We start from the raw sequence: 19887 nt of genomic DNA, 5'->3' as shown, positions 1-19887 counted from the left end.
ATTGGTACAGGAATAGGGCACAGAGCTGAACAGGGCCCAGGGAAAAACACAGGGCGCAAGCTGAGGGCACAGGGAGTTTTTATATGGAGTAGTGAGGGTGGAGCTGAGGGTCAGGGTCCAATGGATATGGGGGAAAATGGTGCAAAGGAGGGGTTAAGGGTCGGGTCAGCTAATGGGGAAACAGGGGCAGAGGAATGCAGTAAATTAGGGCCAATGGAGGGACAGAGAGGGAGAACATTCTAAGGACTAACCACAAATGGGTAACAGGGGTTGAACTAGGGTAATTAGGCAAACGAGCAATTGGGGTAACATAACTTTCCATAAATCAGCATGTGCCTGCAGAGATGTATGGGAGAAGCAAGCTTCTCACCATAACCTTGAAATCTACTCTTCTTATTGGGGACCAGTCCTCCATGGGTGGGAGATTAAGACTCCCATGGGACTCCACACCAGTGCATCTTCCTTTCCTCGCAGCCTCCTTCTCCTCCATCCGAACTTTAGGATTGAGAAATCCTGGCTTTGGGGGAAGAACAAGGGGTGAGCACCTTGGGTTTTGTGAGAAAGGAGACTCTTTAGAATTTTTGAAAGTTTAATAAGGAATAATAAGGGACAAATCAGTAACAGCGCTGGGTGCTTGGCGATGGCCAGAGGCACACCGGTTAACCACAGCAACTCTTCTTGTCTAGTTTTTCCATTTTGTTGTTCAAATACATATTCATAATGGCTATACATATTCAAACATTTATTTGAACTCGTTTACATGTTCCAGGAATTCTTTAGGTTGGGTTGACGCCCAACTTGCCATTTTGGAGCACGTGCAGGAATCATGGATTGCTGTTTTGAGGGCTGTGTGTCACTGCCTCACAAGGGCCCCTGTTCTGTGATTTCAGCAGGTGACAGTTATTGACAGTGGAAGGGTCAGTGGCAGGGGTCCTCATCACATCCCTTCCTGAAATGTTATCTGACCATGCAGAGGGTTTTAGCTATTTCCACGAGTACTTGAAATGAACATTAGCTATTTCACAAATATTTCTGAAGTGTTATTGTCAGTTATTTACAAAAATAAAAGCATTATTATTGCACAAGTACAGCTACTTCTGCAAAAGTTAACATTATAATGGACAACATCTGGCATCCACTGTAATATTTTGCAAAAGCCAAAACTATAATGTATGTTTTTCACTCTGTCCACAGACTAAAATATCATCCACAAATGATGTTCTGAGGATATGAGCTACACAGGGGCCAGGGCACTGGCCACAAAAAGCTGACAAATTATACTACAACAAAAGCAGTTAAAAGTGATTACAAACTGTACTCTATCAAACTCGTTGTGATTAAGAATATTTTGCAGAAGTCAATACATAATAGCAAAAGCCAACACTACCCAGTTATTTATAACAAACCCAGGGCAGGTTTTTCCCTTGCATGGAGCACTTGGGCCTTCCCCGGGCCCCTTCTGCCCTCGTGCAGAGCCGGTGGCATTTTCCAGCACACCCAGTTTGTAACCAAGAGCCGGGTGCAGCCGAGAAGGCTCCAAGCGCCTCCTTCCAGGCTGACTCTGAGGTGCGGAGGCTGCTCTGGGCTCTGCCAGGGCTCTGCTGGGGCTCAGCTCTGGGCCAGGCTGGGCCCGCTCTCCCCTCACATTGCTCTGGGCAGCTGAGGCACAGCGGGAGGAGGAAGGGACACGGCAAGGCAGTGGAGGGTTAAGAGAGTTTTTATTCAAACAACTGCCATAACAAACAGGCTGTCCTAACTACCATAAACTACCAGTGCTAACTACCATAACTAACTAGTTGTCCTGACTACTATAACCGAAAGCTGTCCTCAAGGGCTTCATCTTCTCTGCTGCTCCCTCAGTTGCTTCGCTGCAGTGATCACAGGGTTCAGGCTGGAGAGAGGCTTGGCTGATGATAAAAATGGGTGCTGCCCAAAGGATACAAAGAAAAGAAATGAACTGTTACTTTCCAGAGTCAAGTTCCTCACAGGCTCTGTTGCAACAGGACAAAGGGAAATGGTTTGAAACCCAGGAGAGGGAAGCTGGCTCAGATTAGATCTAAGGAAGAATTTTTTAACCAGCAGAGTGAGGAAACACTGACAGAAGGCGCCCAGAGATGTGGGAGGTGCCTCCTCCCTGGAAACAACCAAGTACAGGTCAGGCTGAGCCCCCTGAGCTGCTTGAAGATGTCCCTGCTCGCTGTGGGGCACCAGGCCCAGATGAGCTCCAAAGGAGCCTGCCAAGCCACAGCAGGCGAGGATTCTGCTTGCTCTGCGTGTGGAACGCAGCCAGACTGGAGACTGTCGGAGGGGGCCCCACAAGAAAACCCCTCCCTGGCGCTGCTGCTTCCCCTGCAGCCCCTGGCCCTCAGCTGCAGCAGCTCCTGGGCAGCCCAGCGCCGCTCCTCGTCCGGCTCCAGGCTGCACTCGAGGCAGTCCCGCAGCAGAGCCGACAGGCGCTGGGGCTGCTGCAGCTGCGGGCTCCCGTTCTGCCGGATCCGAGCGCGAGCCTGCAGGGAAAGCAAACTCAGCGCTCTGCCAGCTCCCTTCACACCCACACGGGCTCACATCCACCCCGGGCCTCAGCCCCAGCTCCAGGGGCACTTTCCTCCCTGCCACAGATGCTGCTCACAGCTCATTTTGCTATGCCAGCCAAACAACCCAAACTCTGGGGCTGCCACAGCCACTGCAACATCCAAATGATCTCGCCTTGAGAGCCAGTTGCATTGGCTGACTCTGTCAATAGGAACCTCCATCAGAAATAGCACATTTTGCTTCTCCAAATGTGGACACCAGCTTTACAGGCCATTTTCTAGAGTCAGTGTTGTCTGGAGGATTCTTACATCAAGTGCATCTCTGCAGTGCCACTGACGCTCAAGTAAATGCATTCCTGATACCCCATCCCAGAAACTGCCAGGCAAGGACCAGGAGGTTTGTGATGCTGAAAGCTCAGGCTTGGTGACACAGAGAAAGTAGCTTGGACTAGGAAAGAAACATGTTAGACTATGGGGATGTTAAACAATCATCTTCAGGTTTTGGACGAGTTTCCCAGTGAGAAGGATCAGGGGGGAGATCAACTTGCAAAATGTCTTTTAGAAGCTCCTGCAGAAATCTTGTTGGGTTTGGGGGCAGGATGTAGGGTTGGTGTGGGGTTTTCTTGCAAGATAACATTAGACCTGATGCACTTGCTTCACATTTTCAGGTCATCGTCACAGCCAGAAGAGCTGCAACAACATAAATCCCAAAGCAAATTGTTGCTGGAGACTGAGGAATATTCTTCTGTGTTGGGGCTGGAGTCCTCTGGGAATTCCCTTCCCATGTGCAGAAACCTCCAGCTGCTGCTCCCAGTGCAGCGTCCCCCTGTGCTCACAGGCCTCTGCAGCCACTGCAGAATTTGCCTCTTACCATGGCCGCCGTTTCCCTGAAGTAAGGAGGTTCTCCTTCCACCATCCCGATGGTCACAGTGCCAAAGGCCCAGATGTCCACCTTGGGGCTATAAGGAGATCTGGTCACAACTTCTGGGGCCATCCAGTGAGCAGTGCCCACCATGGAGCTGCGCTGCTCCTGCTCAGGGCTGAGCTGAGCACAGAGGGTAAATCAGCTGAGGACAGAAACAAACCCTGTCAAAAGCAGCTGGAATGTGGAAACCAAGCACCAAGATTCCCCACTCTCAGTCTGAGAGTGCAGTAGTGAAGTCAGCTGGAAAAGCCCTCAGGGCTGTAGCCAAGGAAAGATGGAACTGGACCCTTCAAGAAACCATTGAGGAAGGGGAGGGGGATGTGAGAGAGAACAGGGGAAGGAGGTGGGAGGAGAACCGGCGGTGGGTGGGGAGCGATTGAACCGGGGGAAGAGAAGGTGGAGATGAGGAGAGGAGCAGAAACAAGAAAAGTAGCCGGGATCTCCCAGCCTTCATCGAGGTATCCACGGGGGGGCCAGGAAGATGTGGAACCCCCAGCCAGGTGTGTTCCCAGCACGGGGGCTCTGACCCTGGGGGGCGCCTGGGATTATCCAGCGTGGATCCTCCCACGGGGGATGGAGATGGAGCGGCGCACGGAGCTCGTCCCGCACCGGGCACTGCGGCATCCGTGGGCAGCGACCCCTCCCCCCGAGCCCAGCCCCCACCTTTGTCCCCCTCCCTTTGCCCAAATCCGGCCCATCGCCCCCCCCACCAAACCCCTCCCCATCGCCCCCAATAAACGGCCCCGGGCCCAACTGGGAAGCTTTATTGGGAGCACTGGGAGCAGGCACTGGGCGGGGGCAGAGCGCCAGCGGGGCTGGGGGGACACGGGACCCCCCCAAAATCAACGGAGCGGGGACGGAGCGGGGGGTCCCGGCCGGGCCCGAGCCCACGGGGAGGGGCTGCGGCTGCCGCCGGCTCAGGAGCTCTGTGGGCAGAGAAAAGGGGGTGACACCGGGCTGGGGCCCCGGCGGGAGCGCACACGCTCCGCCCCGGCGGGGACGCCACCCCCGGCACCCGCCCTGACCTTCTTGCGCAGGGAGAAGCCGAGCCCCAGCGCCAGGAAGACGAAACCCAAGACGAAGCCCCCAATCCCCATCAATATCTTGATGCGGGCAGCGTCCGGCGGCATCTCTGGGGGTTCCGCAGGGGTCAGCACCCCCAAAACCTCTCACCGACACACCAAGGCGCTCCGAGCGCCCCGTCCAGGCTCATTCCGGTCCCTCCCACTCGCATCCAGCATCCTCCAAATCCCCTGCCCTTTGCACCCAGCGCCCCCAAACTCCCTCCCAGTCACACCCAGTACCCCCAAACTCCCTCCCAGTCACATCCAGCGCCCCCTTCAACCCCATCCCACCCTCCCCAGCATCCCCCAAACCCCTTCCCAGCCCTTGCCCAGCCCCCAGCCCCTCTCCCAGTCCCAGCCCGGCTCTCTCCAGCTCCCTCCCAGTGGCTCCCAGCACAGCCCAGTGGCTCTGCCAGCGCCCCCAGGGGCTCCCCCGTACCCCAGTGCCGCCTCAGGGGCTGCTCCAGGCTGACGTGCTCCACCTGGCAGCTGTAGCTGAGCCCGCGCCGGGGGGGGGTGGTTCCAGCAGCACCAGCAGCTGGTAGGTCCAGTCCCCGTTGGGGACCACGTCGGTGGCCACCACGTGCTCCGAGAGCCCCTCCTGGCCCTGGAACCACCTCACCTGGATGGCAGCAGGGTAGAAATCCATCACGGAGCAGAGCAGGCGGCCGGGGCCGGGCTGGGAGCTGGAGGGGGGCACCAGCGAGATGGACACGCTGGGGGGCACTGGGAGAGAGAGAGCGGGGACACACTGGGATCAGCTGGGGTGCACTGGGAGAGAGGGTGGACGTCTGAGATTGAACTGTGAATGAACTCGGAATAGATTGAGAATTGATTTGGAGGGGCTGGGTGGGACTGGGAATAAACTGGGAGAGATTGGGAATGAATTGGAGAGGACTGGGAGGGACTGGTAAGGGACAGGAGGCCACGGGGATGGGCACAAGGAGGGCTGGGGGCTCTGGGGAGATTCCCAGGGAGGTTTTGAGGGGCTCCAGGGATTTGGCCGGGCAGGGCCGGAGGGGACACGCTCTGCCCCGCGCTCACCTCGGCGTCCACAGTGATCGGGGTGTACTAGTCGTAGTTGTACCGGCAGTACCAGTCCACCGCAGTCCGTGAGTACTCCCGTCTAGCCGGGTCGCTGTTCATCTTCCCGGCAAACCTCTCTCCATAGGGGGTGAACCCCACGTGCAGCCCCACGTCGCTGTCGAACATCACGAACTGCTCCCGGTTGTAGATGTACCTCTCCACGAACCTCACCTTCTCCGTGCCGTTAATGAAGTAACACTCGCACTTAAACATGAGCTGAAACACCCCTGTGTGTGCAGGACACAACTCAGGGGGCGCCCCCCGCTCCGCACCCCCAGAGCTCCGGGGGCCACCCCGGATCCCCGCCCCGCACCCCCTGTCTCCCACGGCTGCCATGGGACCCTCCTGCCCGCGCTGCCGCTTCCTCTTTGCCGCCCTTCCCCCATGTCCCCTTCCACATCCTCTCCCCTCCCACCTCCGGCCGCTCCCAAAATCACTTTTGGGGTCCCATGTCCCCATTTTCCCACAAATCCCTCAATCCTCAGCCCCCTCCCGCTGGGACTTGGTGTCCCACCTCCCCTTTCCCCCCCTCCCCCACCGTCTCCCACCCCCCTCCCCTCCCGCAGCCCCTCAGACCCTCCCGCTCTCCCTTTGGGGGGTCCCCTCCTCCTCCTCCTCCATTCCGGGCTCCCCCCTTCGCCCCCTTTTCCCCGTTCTCCTCCCCTGTCCCAGCGCCTCCCGCCCCCCGCTCACCCGAGAGCTCCGCGCCCGCAGCCGGGGGGGCTCCCAGCACCACCAGTGCCACCAGCAGGGCCCCAGCTGCCGCCCCTCGCCCCATGGCCGGGGCCGGGCAGGGAGCAGCAGCCCCAAAGCAGCCGCGCTGCGCTGGGAGCGCCAGTCCGGAGCAGGGCGGGCTCGGCAGCGCCGCGCGCTCTCATTGGCTGCCGCCGCTTCTGGGCAGCGATCGGCCACGGGCTCTGCCCGGCAACCGATGAGGCAATCCAACGCCCCGACCTCTCATTGGCTGCATTGCCGCCTGCCTGCGCTCCCATTGGCTGAGGCCTTTCCGGGACGCTGCAGCCCCGAGCTGGGGGTTTTTTGGGCAGGGGGAACCTTGGGGCGCTGGGCAGGTGGGAGTTCAGGTGAGCCCAGCAATGCGTGCCCATGGGTGCGCGGCATCTCAGGGCAGCTCGTGGCGAGCGGTGACGCTGGCCCGATGCCACGCACCCCAGAGCCGCTCTGTCCCTGCCCCCCGCAGCCGCACAGGGACTGAAAATGGAACCGAGGATTCCTGCGTGGGGACAAGGACCGGGAGAGGTCCCTCAGCAAATCCAGCACGGACACAACAGACCCAGCCTGGGCACACGGAGGGAATTTATTACTAACCAAATCACAGCAGCACAAGGAGAAGGGAAAGAAATCTCCCAACACCCTCCTGCCCAACACGGATCACTCAGAACAGGGGTCACCAGGGCTCTGCCCAACGGGGGTCACTGGGGATCATCCAGCGCGGATCCTCCCATGGGGGATGGAGCTGGAGCAGCGCACGAAGCTCTTCCCACACTCGGGACACTCGCAGGGCCTCTCCCTGATGTGGAAGTGCTGGTCAGTGACGATCTCTGAATCCCACCTGAAGCTCTTCTGACATTCCAAGCACTCCTAGGGCCCTTCCCCAGTGTGGATCTTGTGGCACTTGCTGAAGTCAGAGGTCCCACTGAAGCTCTTCCCACATTCCCCACACTCCCAGGGCCTCTCCCAAGTATGGATGTTCAGGTGTTCCATAAGGGTGGAGCTGGAGCTGAAACCCTTCTCACATTCCAAGCACTTGTGGGGCTTCTCCCTGCCATGGGGCTTCTCCACCAGCTCTGAGCTCTGGCTGCATCTCCGGCCGCCTTCCTGGCTCAGGGGGGCTCTTTCATCCTCTCAGCTCCCTGGGATGGGTTTGCAGCCCCTCCTTGTGAGGGATCTCTGGGGCTTTTCCTCCTCCTCCATCTGGCCACAGCTTGGGAATGACAAACCCTGGTTTGGGGGAAACCAAGGTGGGAGCGCCTTGGAGTAGAGGCTCCTCCTGGCCAGGTCCATCTCTAGAACTCAGCAGGAGTCTTGTGTCCATGAAAATCTCCACATATCAAGATTCAGCCCGAAAAAACTCTCCCAGGACTTCCCTATTGCTGATCTCTCCACTTTTGGGGTTCCAGAGGTTTCCTTTCCTTGGGATCATGGGAGTCCAATGGTTCCAGGGGTTCTCCATTCTCTGGCGTCCTGCTTAGGGATGATCGAGGGGCTTTTGGGGGTCCATTGGGTCCCTTCTCCCCTGATGCTCTGCTTTGAGATCCCAGGGATCCCAGGGGTCCCTCCTCTCCAGGCTCCCCCCCTTTCCAATCTGCCGGGGTCCCCCAGCTCTGGGATCGCCCCTCTCTGCTCTCCCCACTCTGGGGGTCCCAGAGGTTCCCCTCCTCTGCTCTCCCGGGGGTCCCCAGGACCAATGTCCTCCCCTGCCCATACTGGGCAATGGCCACACGGGCCCCCAAAGATCCCCTAAGGGGCTCAGCTTTGGGCTCCTGCAAGATCCAAACCTACACACACAGAGGAAAAAACCTCCCAGAGACACCAGATGATATTTGAGGTCAATTTCACAATTTGCGAGCTCCAAACACGCCCCAATAAAAAACCCTCTCAGGGACCCCCCGATGGATTTGGGACGGGCTCCCCCTCCCCGCTCACCTGCAGGACGACCTGGTGGCGATGGTCCCGCCGCTGCGGCCACAGGGGCACTGGAACCTCCTGTTCCTGCTCCTGCTCCTCCTCTTCCTGCTCCTCCTTTTCCTCTCTCCCTCCTCCTCCTCCTCCTTCCTAATCCCACCTCCTCCCCAGTTCCTGCCTTCTGTGTATTTAGAGTGGGGAACCTTGCTTGTTTTTAGAACTAGAACAAAGATCCCAGATGGAACAAGGCTTGCTGCTTTTAGTCAGAAGCATCAGTGACTAAAGGTCACGTTTCCTTTGGTTTGGTGCCGTCCTTGTTCCTCCTCAGTGTTCAGGCTGGGCTGTGGGGTGTCCTTGTTTGCTGCATTTCCCGAGTTCCTCTTGCACCCTTTGGGCCATGGGCTGTGCCCTGGGAGGGTTCTTTGTGCTCCTTTGTGACACAGGAGAATCTTCCAGGCGGTTTCTGCTTGAGCTGCTGCTGGGATGTCTCAGGAGCAGCACCACGTCCCCGTGGTGTTCCCGTTGCTGTGGGACACGGAGGCCTCAGTGCCCAGAGTGGCTCTGGGCTCGCTGCCGGAGGATCCTCCTGCCCGAGGCATTCTCAGCAGCCAGCCCAGCCCTGACGGGTGTCCTTCTGTGCTTGCAGGGCCACAGGCTGCAGACGTGTGCAGCGCAGCCAAAATGATGCAGCACGTGGCTGCTGCAGTTTGCACGCTGTAATCTGTGGCTTTTTCAGGATATTTTTTAACCCACTTGACACATAAGTCGAGGTTTTCCCTCAGTGCAGCTTCTGTGGCTTTGGGCTTGCTGTGTGCTTTCTGTTCTTCCTCTGGACCTGAGCTGACTTTGGAACCAAATTGCCATGAAGACTCCATTGCTTTGGGAGAGCTCCTGCCAGGAGCTGCAGCTGAAAAAGGGGGTGTCTGCAGCCAGCGGGGCATGCACAGCACCTGCAATGAGCCCTGGGGGGTTCTGTTCCCTCAAGCAGGGAGTCTGTGCCAGCAGAGCCTGGAGCTCCCTCCCTTTGCTGCTCCAGCCAAGAACTGACCCAGCCCAGTATTTTGTGCTGTTCTCTTGCTTGCTGTGGGAAGGGACTGTGGCTCCTGGAGGGATGCTGTGAAAGCAAAATGCTCTCTCAGGGTTGCCTTGCTCCATGGCATTTCCCACCACAGGCAGTTTTTCTCCTAACAGCATCTGGTTCATGTTCCCTCTCCAACTGCAGGGCACCTCATGTCTGGATTCCGAGCAGCTCCTCCTTCGGTGAGTGGGAAAGGAACCTTTGGTGTTTGGAATTGTGAGCAGGTTGTGAGCTTGGCATGTGGCAGCCGAGTGCCAGCCTGGGAGGCTGAAGGAAAGTTCCTGTCAGTGCCTACAGCAGCAGCAGCAGCAGCAGCAGCAGCAAAGGAATTCCCATCAGTTTTCTCCTTTTCTGCTGAAGAGCTTTTGAAGAGCTGCAGGTCTGGTTTTGCAGGCAGAGGATTGCTTGCTGGCTTTAGCCATGGTGGAATATTGAATTCCTAACAATAAGTGGCAATGTCAACTTTAGCCCATTGTTAATTGGAACAGCTCCAAACCCAATTTCTGCTTAGTGCAGCTGGATGTGCAGCTGAGGATAAATAAGGTGATAACTGAGATAGAACTTCCCGTCCCTCACGCTGCCGTCTGTCCTCAGGGCACAAAAGCAGCACCAGCACCTCCTCTTTGGCTCCCTCTGCTCCCAAAGAGGAGGCCAAAGAGGAGAAAGACAGCAGTGAGCTTCCCACTGCTCTGGGGGCCGATGGTGAACTTCCCTCAGTGCCGGGAGATGACAGTGAACTTCCCACTGCTCTGGGAGACGAGGGCGAACATCCCGCGGTGTGGGAATGCAACGGTGAGGCTCCCACAGGGTGGGACAAGGACAGGGGACATCTCCCGGCGTGGGACGAGGACGGTGGATGTGCCCTGGTGTGGGACCAGAATGGCCAAGCTCCCATGGAGTGGGATGAGGATGGAGGACATCTCCCAGTGTGGGATGAGGATGGAGGACATCCTGTGTCTTGGGAAGAGGAGAGTGGGAAATGGGCAGCGAGCATCCCTGGGCTTGGAAAGATGATAGAGAAGCTGCAGCATTTTGGGAAGAGGATGGAGAAGCTGCAGCATTTTGGGAAGAGGATGGAGAAGCTCCCTCTGCTTGGGAAGAGGACAATGAAGCTCCCTCCACTGTGGGATCCTGGGCTGAAAATTCTGACAGCAGCACAGCCCTGCAGCCAGAGGGGAGAGGGGAGTGGTGCCTGATGCAGCTGAGTACGTCTGCTCTGTTCCTGGGTGCCCGAGCAGGTGCTGTGTGTGTCTGGGCATCGGGTGCACCCAGGGTTGTTCTGCAGCTGAATGTCACCGAGCCATTTATTGTCCTTCCCCAGCTGACACCAAGGGGCTCACAGCCCCAGGGAGCGGGGCTGGTTCTGGCTCTGCTGCAAGGCGGGCTCTCACTCTGGGAGGGAGCGTCTTCCAGGTTTTCTCTTTCAGGGAACACTGTGAGCGAGGCGGAGCTTGCCCAGAAATACCTGGAAGTGGAGCAGATTGGCCAAGGGTAAGTGCATGGCAGCTGCTTCTGCACAAGCAGGGCTCCCTGTGCTGGTGCAGGATCAAGTGAGAGTCAGGAGAGCTCAAAGCACCTTCAGACTCTGGGCTACCACCCTGCTGTCTCTCAGTCCTGATCAGAATTGATAACTGTGGTCAGAAGGCGCCGTCAAAGGCCCCTGAGCTTGGCAGTGTCCTGCCTGCAGCAAGGAGCAGGACCTGGAAGATCTTCTGTCCCTGGAACTGGATTGCCTAAAAGAGCAACTCACCATCTGGTGACTGTCAGAAAACAGTTCTCAAGAAGATTTCTTTCAAATATTTTCCGTCAAAAAATATCCACTGGTCAGGATTATCAACCTAAAGGTTTAGAAACAGAAACCAGAGATGAACTAATAAGTGGTCTATTCTAGCACAGGTAGCAGACCCCATACATTCAGTAACAGACAGAGCTGATGCACTCTGGGGGAAAATGCATCACCTGCCTGATGGCAGGGCCCTTGTGGATCCTGCAGGTCTTAAGCAGGAAATGAAAAAGGATTAAATGCATTCTTTTCCAGTCTTTAGACACCCATTTCTCACCTCAGGTTTTGAACTAAAGCTATTCAGTGTGGACATTTGGGATTTGCTCCAGCCCAATTCCTTCGTGTTGTGTTGGAGATTTTTTCAGAAATGGCTTGGAAGGCAGCTGTGGGGGACAGGTTCTCACAGCCTGTTTCTGTAAACAGTAGAAGTTCTCAGGTTGTTTTTAATTACAAGTAAAAGTGACAAACGTGAAGACCTTGAGAACCTTGCATACCAGAGTTCTCAGGCAGCTTTCTCATAACAAGTAGATATTCTATCTTTGGCTGTTTTGGGAAAGAAGAAATAACTTTGAGAACCCAAATCTTGGTATTGGAAACATAAGGAGGGGTTGGTTTGTTATCTCTGACCTATTGTGAGCTCGGGTTTGCAATATGCATGAACTTAATTAACACGGTTATAAAAAGTGATTGATTGAGTGAATAAACGGAGTCAGATGCTGAACAAGAAAGTTGGGTCTCTCCCTCCAACTTCAATATATGGTGACCTCTTTGACGTGATATTGCAACACCACGAGAAGATGGAGTAAAAAGGGTCGGGTTCCGTGTGTCCGAAGCTGCAGCCGGGACAAGAGCAGCCGCGGAACAGCAGAAGCGTGCAGTGAAAAAAAAAAAAAAATGGAGGAAGAAAAGACGCCAAGACACGCCGTGCTCCAGGTGTCCGTACCAGACGAGCCTGGCCGAAACGTGCGGCCGCGACCTTGAGAGAGCTGCAAAAGCGCGCACTTTCGATTTAGAGGTAATGGAAAGGCAAGCCGCATATGATCTTTTTATTGCTTTTTTATAGACAAGACAGATTAAGGGGATGAATTTGCAAAAGGATTTAACAGGACTTTGGACCGACGGCTGTGCTGGGGGGATTTTCCTTATCCTCCATGCGGTTTACGAGTTAACGGGATGGCGTGAATTCGATGGTTTATTATGGGAGAGTTATAAACCTGTCAAGACGCTGAGCAAGCTATGGGGGGAGAGCCGGCGCCGCGGGGAAAGCCGCGCCGCACCGCGGAAGCCGAGCCGCCGCCTCGGGGAAAGCCGCGCTGCGGGAACCGAGCCGCCGCCGCGGGAGAAGCCGCGCCCTGCAGCCAGAGCCAGGCGGCCACCACCAGCGCTGCGGCCATGCCGAGTCGAGCCAAGCCACCGCCCCGCCGCGGGACCAGAAGTTTTTTCGCCCACTCCGACACCACAGGGAGCCGCCCCGGGGACAGCGGGGCCGCTGCGGGAGGAGCGGCCGTGCCGCCACGGCTGCAGCGCGGGCGGGCTCAGCCCCCCTCCGACACACGCGCCCCGAAGCCACGGGGGGAGCCAAGCAGCTCGGGGGGAAGCCGAGCTGACCAGCGGTGGCTACAGTGGAGTCACAGCCTGCCGGCGAGAAAAAAAAAAAAAAAAAAAAGAGCCCAGCGCGGGCAACAAGAGAAGGATTCCTACTGCAATTGAGAGGCCAGTGGTGGTAAACAAGCGACACCAAAAGATATCAGGACATTTCTTACCTAAGTATTAAAAGGGACTTTTGTTCTTCCTAACAGACTCTAAACATCAGAAGCATAGACTTTAGTCGGTAGAACATCAAGCTCTAAAGTTGTGTTTTGAGAAATTTAAGAATGTTAAAAATATGTTAAAGTAGTTGTAAAAATAAGATATAATGAGTGTGTTTTTTGTGTTTTTTAAGCCTTGTTTAAATGTGGTAAATGTAAAAGCAAACACTGAATTCAAAAGAATTTTTTTTTACAGCTATACTTTAAACAGTGTTTTATTCCAATGGTATGTAATGTGGCTTTGCTGTTTTCTAAGAAAGAATATATTTTATATAGCCTTTATAATAGACTTGTAGAGTCAAGGGTAAACACACACAATGAGGAGGAAAAAAAAAAAAAAAGCTTAGAGGAAGAATTGGGAAATGAGAAACCCAGAGGGTTCTGATGACATGGTTTTAGCTCAAGCCCTAAAAGCTAAATTAGGAGTGGTACACATTTTGAATAAAGGAAAATAGTTTTGGTATAGATTAGAAGTTTTATTGAATTACTGATATAGAAGGTAATGCATGAACACAAACTTTAAATAGTATATGTGTTTTAAAGATTTAAGCTGAAAAATGTCTATTTTACACAAGGAAAACATCTGTTGATGTATTTCCTCAAAGAGGCATTTTATAAAATTGCTATATAATTATTTTTAAATAAGAATTGTTTCCTTTCTTTGAATCCAAAGGAAATGTTTATTTTGAAGTGGTGCTGCCTACTCCAAAGCCACTTTAGAAGGCATAATAATAATATAAATAAAATAATAAAATATTAAATAATAAAATAAAATAATGATAAATAATAAAATGAATAATAATAATAAAATAAAAATAAAATATGAAATAAATAATAAAATAAAATAATGATGAATAATAAAATGAAATGATAAATAATAAAATGAATGATAATAAAATAATAATAAAAATATGAAATAAAAATTTGAAATATTTAATAATTTCAAATTTTAGTTAATAAAGGCACGGTTTTTAAAAGCATGTGATTAATAAAAACATATAGCATTTGATATTCATTTTGGGATATCACTTGCTTTTTATCATGATTGCAGGCAAACAAACTTTTGTTGACCAAAAGTTTTTTGTTAAGATTAAAATTATATTAAGTATAAGTTATGTAGAACTTAAAATCAGCTGATTTTGTTAAAATTAAGCTTAAGTAATGTTAAGTTTTGTTAAGTTTAAATATTTTAAGTATTTTAAGTCTAAATATTATTTAGTTTAAGTGATGTTAGATAGATTTATGCTTTTATGATAGGCATTTATTTTATGATCTGTGTGCAAAGTGTTGTTGTGAACATTAGAGAGACCCTAGCTAAAAGAAACAATTAGAAGCCTTTGTGAGTGGAGTTGTTTTTATTTAAAGTATATCTGCTGTTTGAGAATAGAAAGCAAACTTCCTTTAGCTTATTTTTGTAGGTTATATTAGCACACCTGAGTTTTGTTTGAGCTTTGTAGCACACAGAATTCTTTTTTGTATCTGTTGTATAGCATATCTTATAATTAGTGATAGCCTTTTTGGTTTGTTTCCCTGGCTTAGATCCCTTGTAAGAGAGAAGCCTTGCTAGCTGAGAATATTGCTTATAATGTAATAATTGTTAGAATTGCCTATTTTTGTGTTACAAAGAGTGTGACAGTTAGCCCATAGAACTTTTCTGATTCTTGTTTAAGTTTTATTAGAGTTAATTGATTTTGCATATAAGCTTTGTTGATCTTAAAATAAGTCTGTTAAGTTTAGATATTTTAAGTGTTTTAAATGCATGCTAATTTTTCACTACTCCAAATCAACCAAGGACTGAGAATAACCCAGCTGAGGCCATTTGAGCCAAATGACTAAAGGATTACAGTCTGTAAAACTGATCTTGAACTTTTCTGAGAAACCCAAGAAAAGGGTGGATGTGAAAATCTCAAGCAGACTCGCCTTTGCCTCCTCCCCAAGTGCACACGAGGGAGGACAGCTGACAGCCTTTTAACCCTTTGGGGTAAAAGCCATTGCTCGGACCATGGTTGGGGACCTTATAGCGATACTGAGTGTATTTTTGAATGCTTTTGTTTGTTTTGCTTTATATTCTTGGTGGTATTCAAGATATGGTCAGAGGAATGATAGAAAAACCCAGCATACCAACCTCCTTGTGCAAAAAAGAAAAAACCAGGAATTGTTGGAGATTTTTTCAGAAATGGCTTAGAAGGCAGCTGTGAGGAGTAAAATTCTCACAGCCGGTTTCTGTAAACAGCAGAAGTTCTCAGGTTGTTTTTAATTACAAGTAAAAGTGACAAACATGAAGGCCTTGAGAACCTTGCATAACAGAGTTCTCAGGCAGCTTTCTCATAACAAGTAGATATTCTATCTTTGGCTGTTTTGGGAAAGCAAAAATAATTTTGAGAACCCAAATCTTTATATTGGAAACATAAGGAGGGGCCAGCTTTATGTTGACGCTGCATTACAGCCATTACGTCAGCAGTGGCCAGCTACCATAATATATCATTACATGGATGATATTTTGTTCGCGCAGCAACAGCCATTTTCCCCTTTGCAAGTTGACAGCATCAAAGACACTCTTGCAGCAGCCTCACTTGTTATTGCCACAGAGAAAATTCAGACCACGAAACAATGGAAGTATTTGGGATGGACTCCAATGGACCAAACAGTGGTACCCCAAAAATTAGAACTGCACTTGGACATTAAGACTCTACATGATGCTCAAAAGTTGCTAGGAGACTTACAGTGGCTAAAACCCATAGTGGGAGTACCAAACCACTTGTTGGAGACGCTACGACCCTTGTCAAAGGGCACTGACCCCACTACCCCTGTATGCCTCACAAAGGAACAACATACTGCCCTACAGCAAATCAGTAATTGTGTACAACAAGGGTATGTGTCTCGTCGACAGCTAGATTGCCCTATTGACCTCAACGTTTGGAATAGTCCTTGTCACCTGCTTGGCGCTCTCTCCCAATATGAAAACAAAACGGGGGAGATACGGGTATTGGAATGGCTGTCACCACCATTACAACACAAGAGAACAATATTTTCAAAAATTGAACAATTGGCTGCGTTGATCCAATAAGGCCGTCTCAGAATTACTGAAGTGGACGGTCGAGAACCTGCCACCATTAGGATACCCATTGTAAAAGAGACACTGGACTGGTACCTGGTTAATTCAGTGGACTTACAGGAAGCATTATTGACATCATCTGCAAGGGTGAGACAAGCAAGTTAGTGCCCAGAGTCCTGCAATGGATGACAGAATGGGACTGGATCATTCGGCCGCTGAGAAGAGAGCGCCCCATAGAAGGAGCCACCACAGCCTTCACAGACGCAGGGAAGAAATCGAGACGTGCTGCTGTCACTTGGCAAGAAAAAGGACAATGGAGGCATCAACTTCTTACAGCAGACCCTGCAGACAGCCTACAAACCTTAGAATTGTTAGCAGTAGTATGGGCAATGTCCAATCTGCATGAGCCCTTGAATGTGGTCACAGACTCCATGTATGTCGCTGGAGTAGCCAGCCGTATAGAAGGAGCAGCAATTAAGGAAGTGAATAACAAACGGCTGTATGAGTTACTGGTTCAATTAAGGAAGGCTCTCCGGGACAGAAGTGCAGTGTACTCTGTAATCTATATTAGGAGCTACAAGTGGTCCGAGGGCCTAGGAGAAGGAAATGAGCGTGCAGATAAATTGGTTACCTTACCCATTGATAACTCTTGTCCTGTTGATAAGCATACATTGGCAAGAGAAGCCCATAGTAGGTACCATCAAAATGCAAAAGGGTTGGCGAGGAACTTTGATCTGGGCTTGTCAGAAGCCAAGGCCATTGTCAGGGCTTGTCCAATATGCAGTTATCATAATGGGGGAATAGGCCTGGGCTGTGGAGTTAATCCTCGAGGTTTGGAAATGAATGAGGAATGGCAAATGGATGTCATGCATGTAGCCAGGTTTGGTAGGCTCAAGTATGTGCATGTTACCATAGATACATATAGCCACTACATATGGGCTACAGCTCAGGGAGGAGAGAAAGCAATACACGTGATCAGGCACTTATTGAGCTGCTTTGCTGTCATGGGAGTCCCAAAAGGTATCAAAACAGATAATGGCCCGGCCTACACAAGTGCTAGGGTCTGAAGGTTTTTGGACCAATGGTCTGTCAAGCATCTGACAGGTATTCCACATTCCTCCACAGGACAGGCGATAGTAGAAAGAGCAAATGGTACCCTCAAACAGTACATTGACAAACACCAGGATTTAAAGGACCCACAAGCATGCCTGGCTAAGGTTTTGTATGTGATCAATCATTTATGTGTTTTTGGGGAGGACGATGGCCCCCCTGCAGTTAAACATCACCCGAGGTCAAGTCAGGAAGCTATTAAGGAAACGGAGGTCTGGGTGAAGTATAAAAACCCAAGCACAGGGATATGGGAAAAGCCCGCAAAAGTGCTATACTAGGGTCGGGGATATCTTTGTGTTTCCTCACCAACAGGGCCTTTGTGGGTGCCTGCCAAGTGGACTAAACCTGTCTTTGATGCAGCATCTGGTGGACAACCTTACGGAGGGGGACAAGGAGCATCTGGAGAAGAAGCTGCTGCTGATCTTGCAACCCTTATTGCTGCAACTGAAGGGACACTCGAAAGCGGTGGACAGAGCAGTGACACGCCGCTTCCGGACGGCCAGGAAGCTGATTGACACTGTTGAAGCGTTATCAACCTTCTGCATAAAAGGACCAGCTAGGGAGCGCTGCCTTGAGTGTCGCAGCCCCTGTTGTGCTGCGTGGGTAGCTCTATATTGTGGGGGTTGTGGTAGAACCTTTTGGTTAGAACAGTCCGGGATCTGGGATTTATGGTGTAATACCTGTAAGCATAACTACACATGGGGGGAAGACTGGCAGAGGGAACTAAGGAGACAGACGGGGCTAGGTACGGCCCTAGCTTTAAATCTTTATGAGTCTCCCGAGCAGAAAATCTTGGCCTATTACCGGTAGGAGGTACAGTGTATTGTGAAAAAAGTTAAAGCTCAAAGCAAGCCATACATAGCTTCTGCCAGGTGTAGAAAATTGGTGCCTCTAACACACCATTCTGTAGTAGGACCCATTAAAGGAGATCCCGATGAGGCATTGGACTCCTGCATTGAGACTCTTCAGGGATTGGGATTGCAAAAGTTAGGATCGGTAAGGTTAAAGACAGATAAGAAAGGGAGAGCAAGAAAGAAAACAGAAAAATGAGGCTTATTTTTGTTGTACTGCTTAGTGCTGTGGTGGATGGGGCAGTAGGAGTAACGCGCTTTAATCAGCCTAGAGATAACATATGGATAACGCTTGCTAATCAAACTAACCAATCTTCACTTTGCCTTAGCCTTGGGGGGATTACTAATCCATTTCGAACATGTTTGGTGGGTTGTGCAGTGTGGTCCCCTTGGGAATTTTGCAGTCTGATCAATAATCAAACTCTATGCATGCGCAATCTGACAAACATTAAACCACCCATGCCAGGTTACACCACAAGTCAGAGTGATGGTTACCGCCAATGCTTGATAGTCTTATCGCTTAATACTACCCTGCATTCTCCTCCAGAGGAGCTAGATCTCTTTGGAAGTGCAAACGCCAGTATAACTAACACCTCAAATGGCGGATGGTATAGTTTTGAGCCCTTAGATCCACAGAATTTACATCGGCCTAGAGACGCATGGGCTACCTTGGATTCATCCCTCAGTTTGGATACAGTATCAGGTTTATAGTCAGGATACAGGAACAGATTTATAGTCAATGTAAAGGCACTACCATCAGGACACCGAGGAAACTACCGGCAGGGATATTTTTAATCTGTGGAGACAGAGCTTGGAATGGTATACCAGTCAGGCCACAGGGTGGACCTTGCTATGTGGGGAAATTGTTATTGTTTCACCCCAGTGTGTCTTCATTAATGCAACTCAGTCAAAATTCAAGCAGGAGGAGACGCAGCCTGCATAACTTAGACTGCAGCCGCATAGGGAGCCCATGGTTTTGGACTGAGTTAAAACAAGTGATGGTCTCAACTGTCTTGCCGAGAGGAGCTGCAAATAAAGCCATGAACCTAGCAAAGCAGTTGGGATGCTGGGCCAAGGATGAGCTAGACAAAACGTCACAAATTTTAGATATGCTAACTGCAGATGTGCAAAGTGTTAATCATGCTGTTTTGCAAAATAGAGCTGCTATAGATTTTTTGCTTTTAGCACAAGGTCATGGATGTGAAGAGTTTGAGGGAATGTGTTGCATGAATTTGTCTGATCGCTCTGTGTCCATTCATGCGAAGATAAAAGAATTACAGCAGAGACTTCACAATCTTAAAGAAGAAGAGGGTTTAGGAATCGACGAATGGCTTAAAGGCTTAGGACTTGGACCGTGGCTGAGAAACCTTGTGATACATGCTATAGGGTTATTGGGTGTGATTTTGTTGCTTTTGTTTATTTTGCCTTGTGTTTTTAATTGTATTCAAAATATGGTTAGCCGAATGATAGAAAGAACCTGGCAGACTAGTCTCCTTGCCCAAGAACAAAACGGGGGAAGTGTGGAGAGTTTTGTCAAACAGTGGCTTGAGGAGAGGGGACACAGCTGAATTAATTTGGGAAAGATGTCCTAACTAGGGCAGAGACAGGCAGAGGCCTTTTTTGTTTCTGTAGCAGGATAGAGAATGGAAAAGTACAAGACCATAGTTAGTTCCAAATCTTGCAGGTGTGAGATAATGTGTCCTTGATTCTCTCAAAACATGATAAAGAGATGGACAGTGAGGCAGGAGAGATGGAGAACGTAGCCTCAAAGGAATGTGGATGAGTTAATGCTATAGATTAACCAATAGATTGCTTGGCTTATAGAATATTCATAAGCTTATTATTTGCTGTATAAGTGTTTGATATTTGTTCAATAAAGTGGGCCATGATGAACCAACTGGTGTCTTGGTCTCCTTCCTCCGACACAACAGCAAAGCCCTGAGAGGGTCATTA

At 50.8% G+C, this 19887-nt stretch overlaps 1 long non-coding RNA gene and 1 pseudogene across 1 annotated transcript; both read right to left on the bottom strand.

Moving 5' to 3' along the window:
* Positions 1-631: 631 nt before the first annotated feature.
* Positions 632-4139, bottom strand: LOC141730119 (uncharacterized). The gene is made up of 3 exons (XR_012581571.1): positions 3617-4139; positions 3403-3490; positions 632-1926 (listed from the first exon to the last, which is right to left on the bottom strand). It is a non-coding gene; the product is annotated as an uncharacterized LOC141730119 (long non-coding RNA).
* Positions 4140-4164: 25 nt separating this feature from the next.
* On the bottom strand, positions 4165-6511 carry LOC141730044 (class II histocompatibility antigen, B-L beta chain-like; annotated as a pseudogene).
* Between the last annotated feature and the right edge of the window lie 13376 nt (positions 6512-19887).

The sequence above is a fragment of the Zonotrichia albicollis genome, chromosome 9, assembly GCF_047830755.1.
Source record: "Zonotrichia albicollis isolate bZonAlb1 chromosome 9, bZonAlb1.hap1, whole genome shotgun sequence".
Taxonomy (NCBI): Eukaryota; Metazoa; Chordata; class Aves; order Passeriformes; family Passerellidae; genus Zonotrichia; species Zonotrichia albicollis.
Note: the sequence above shows the minus strand (reverse complement) of the source record. Positions and strands in the feature narration are given on the sequence as shown.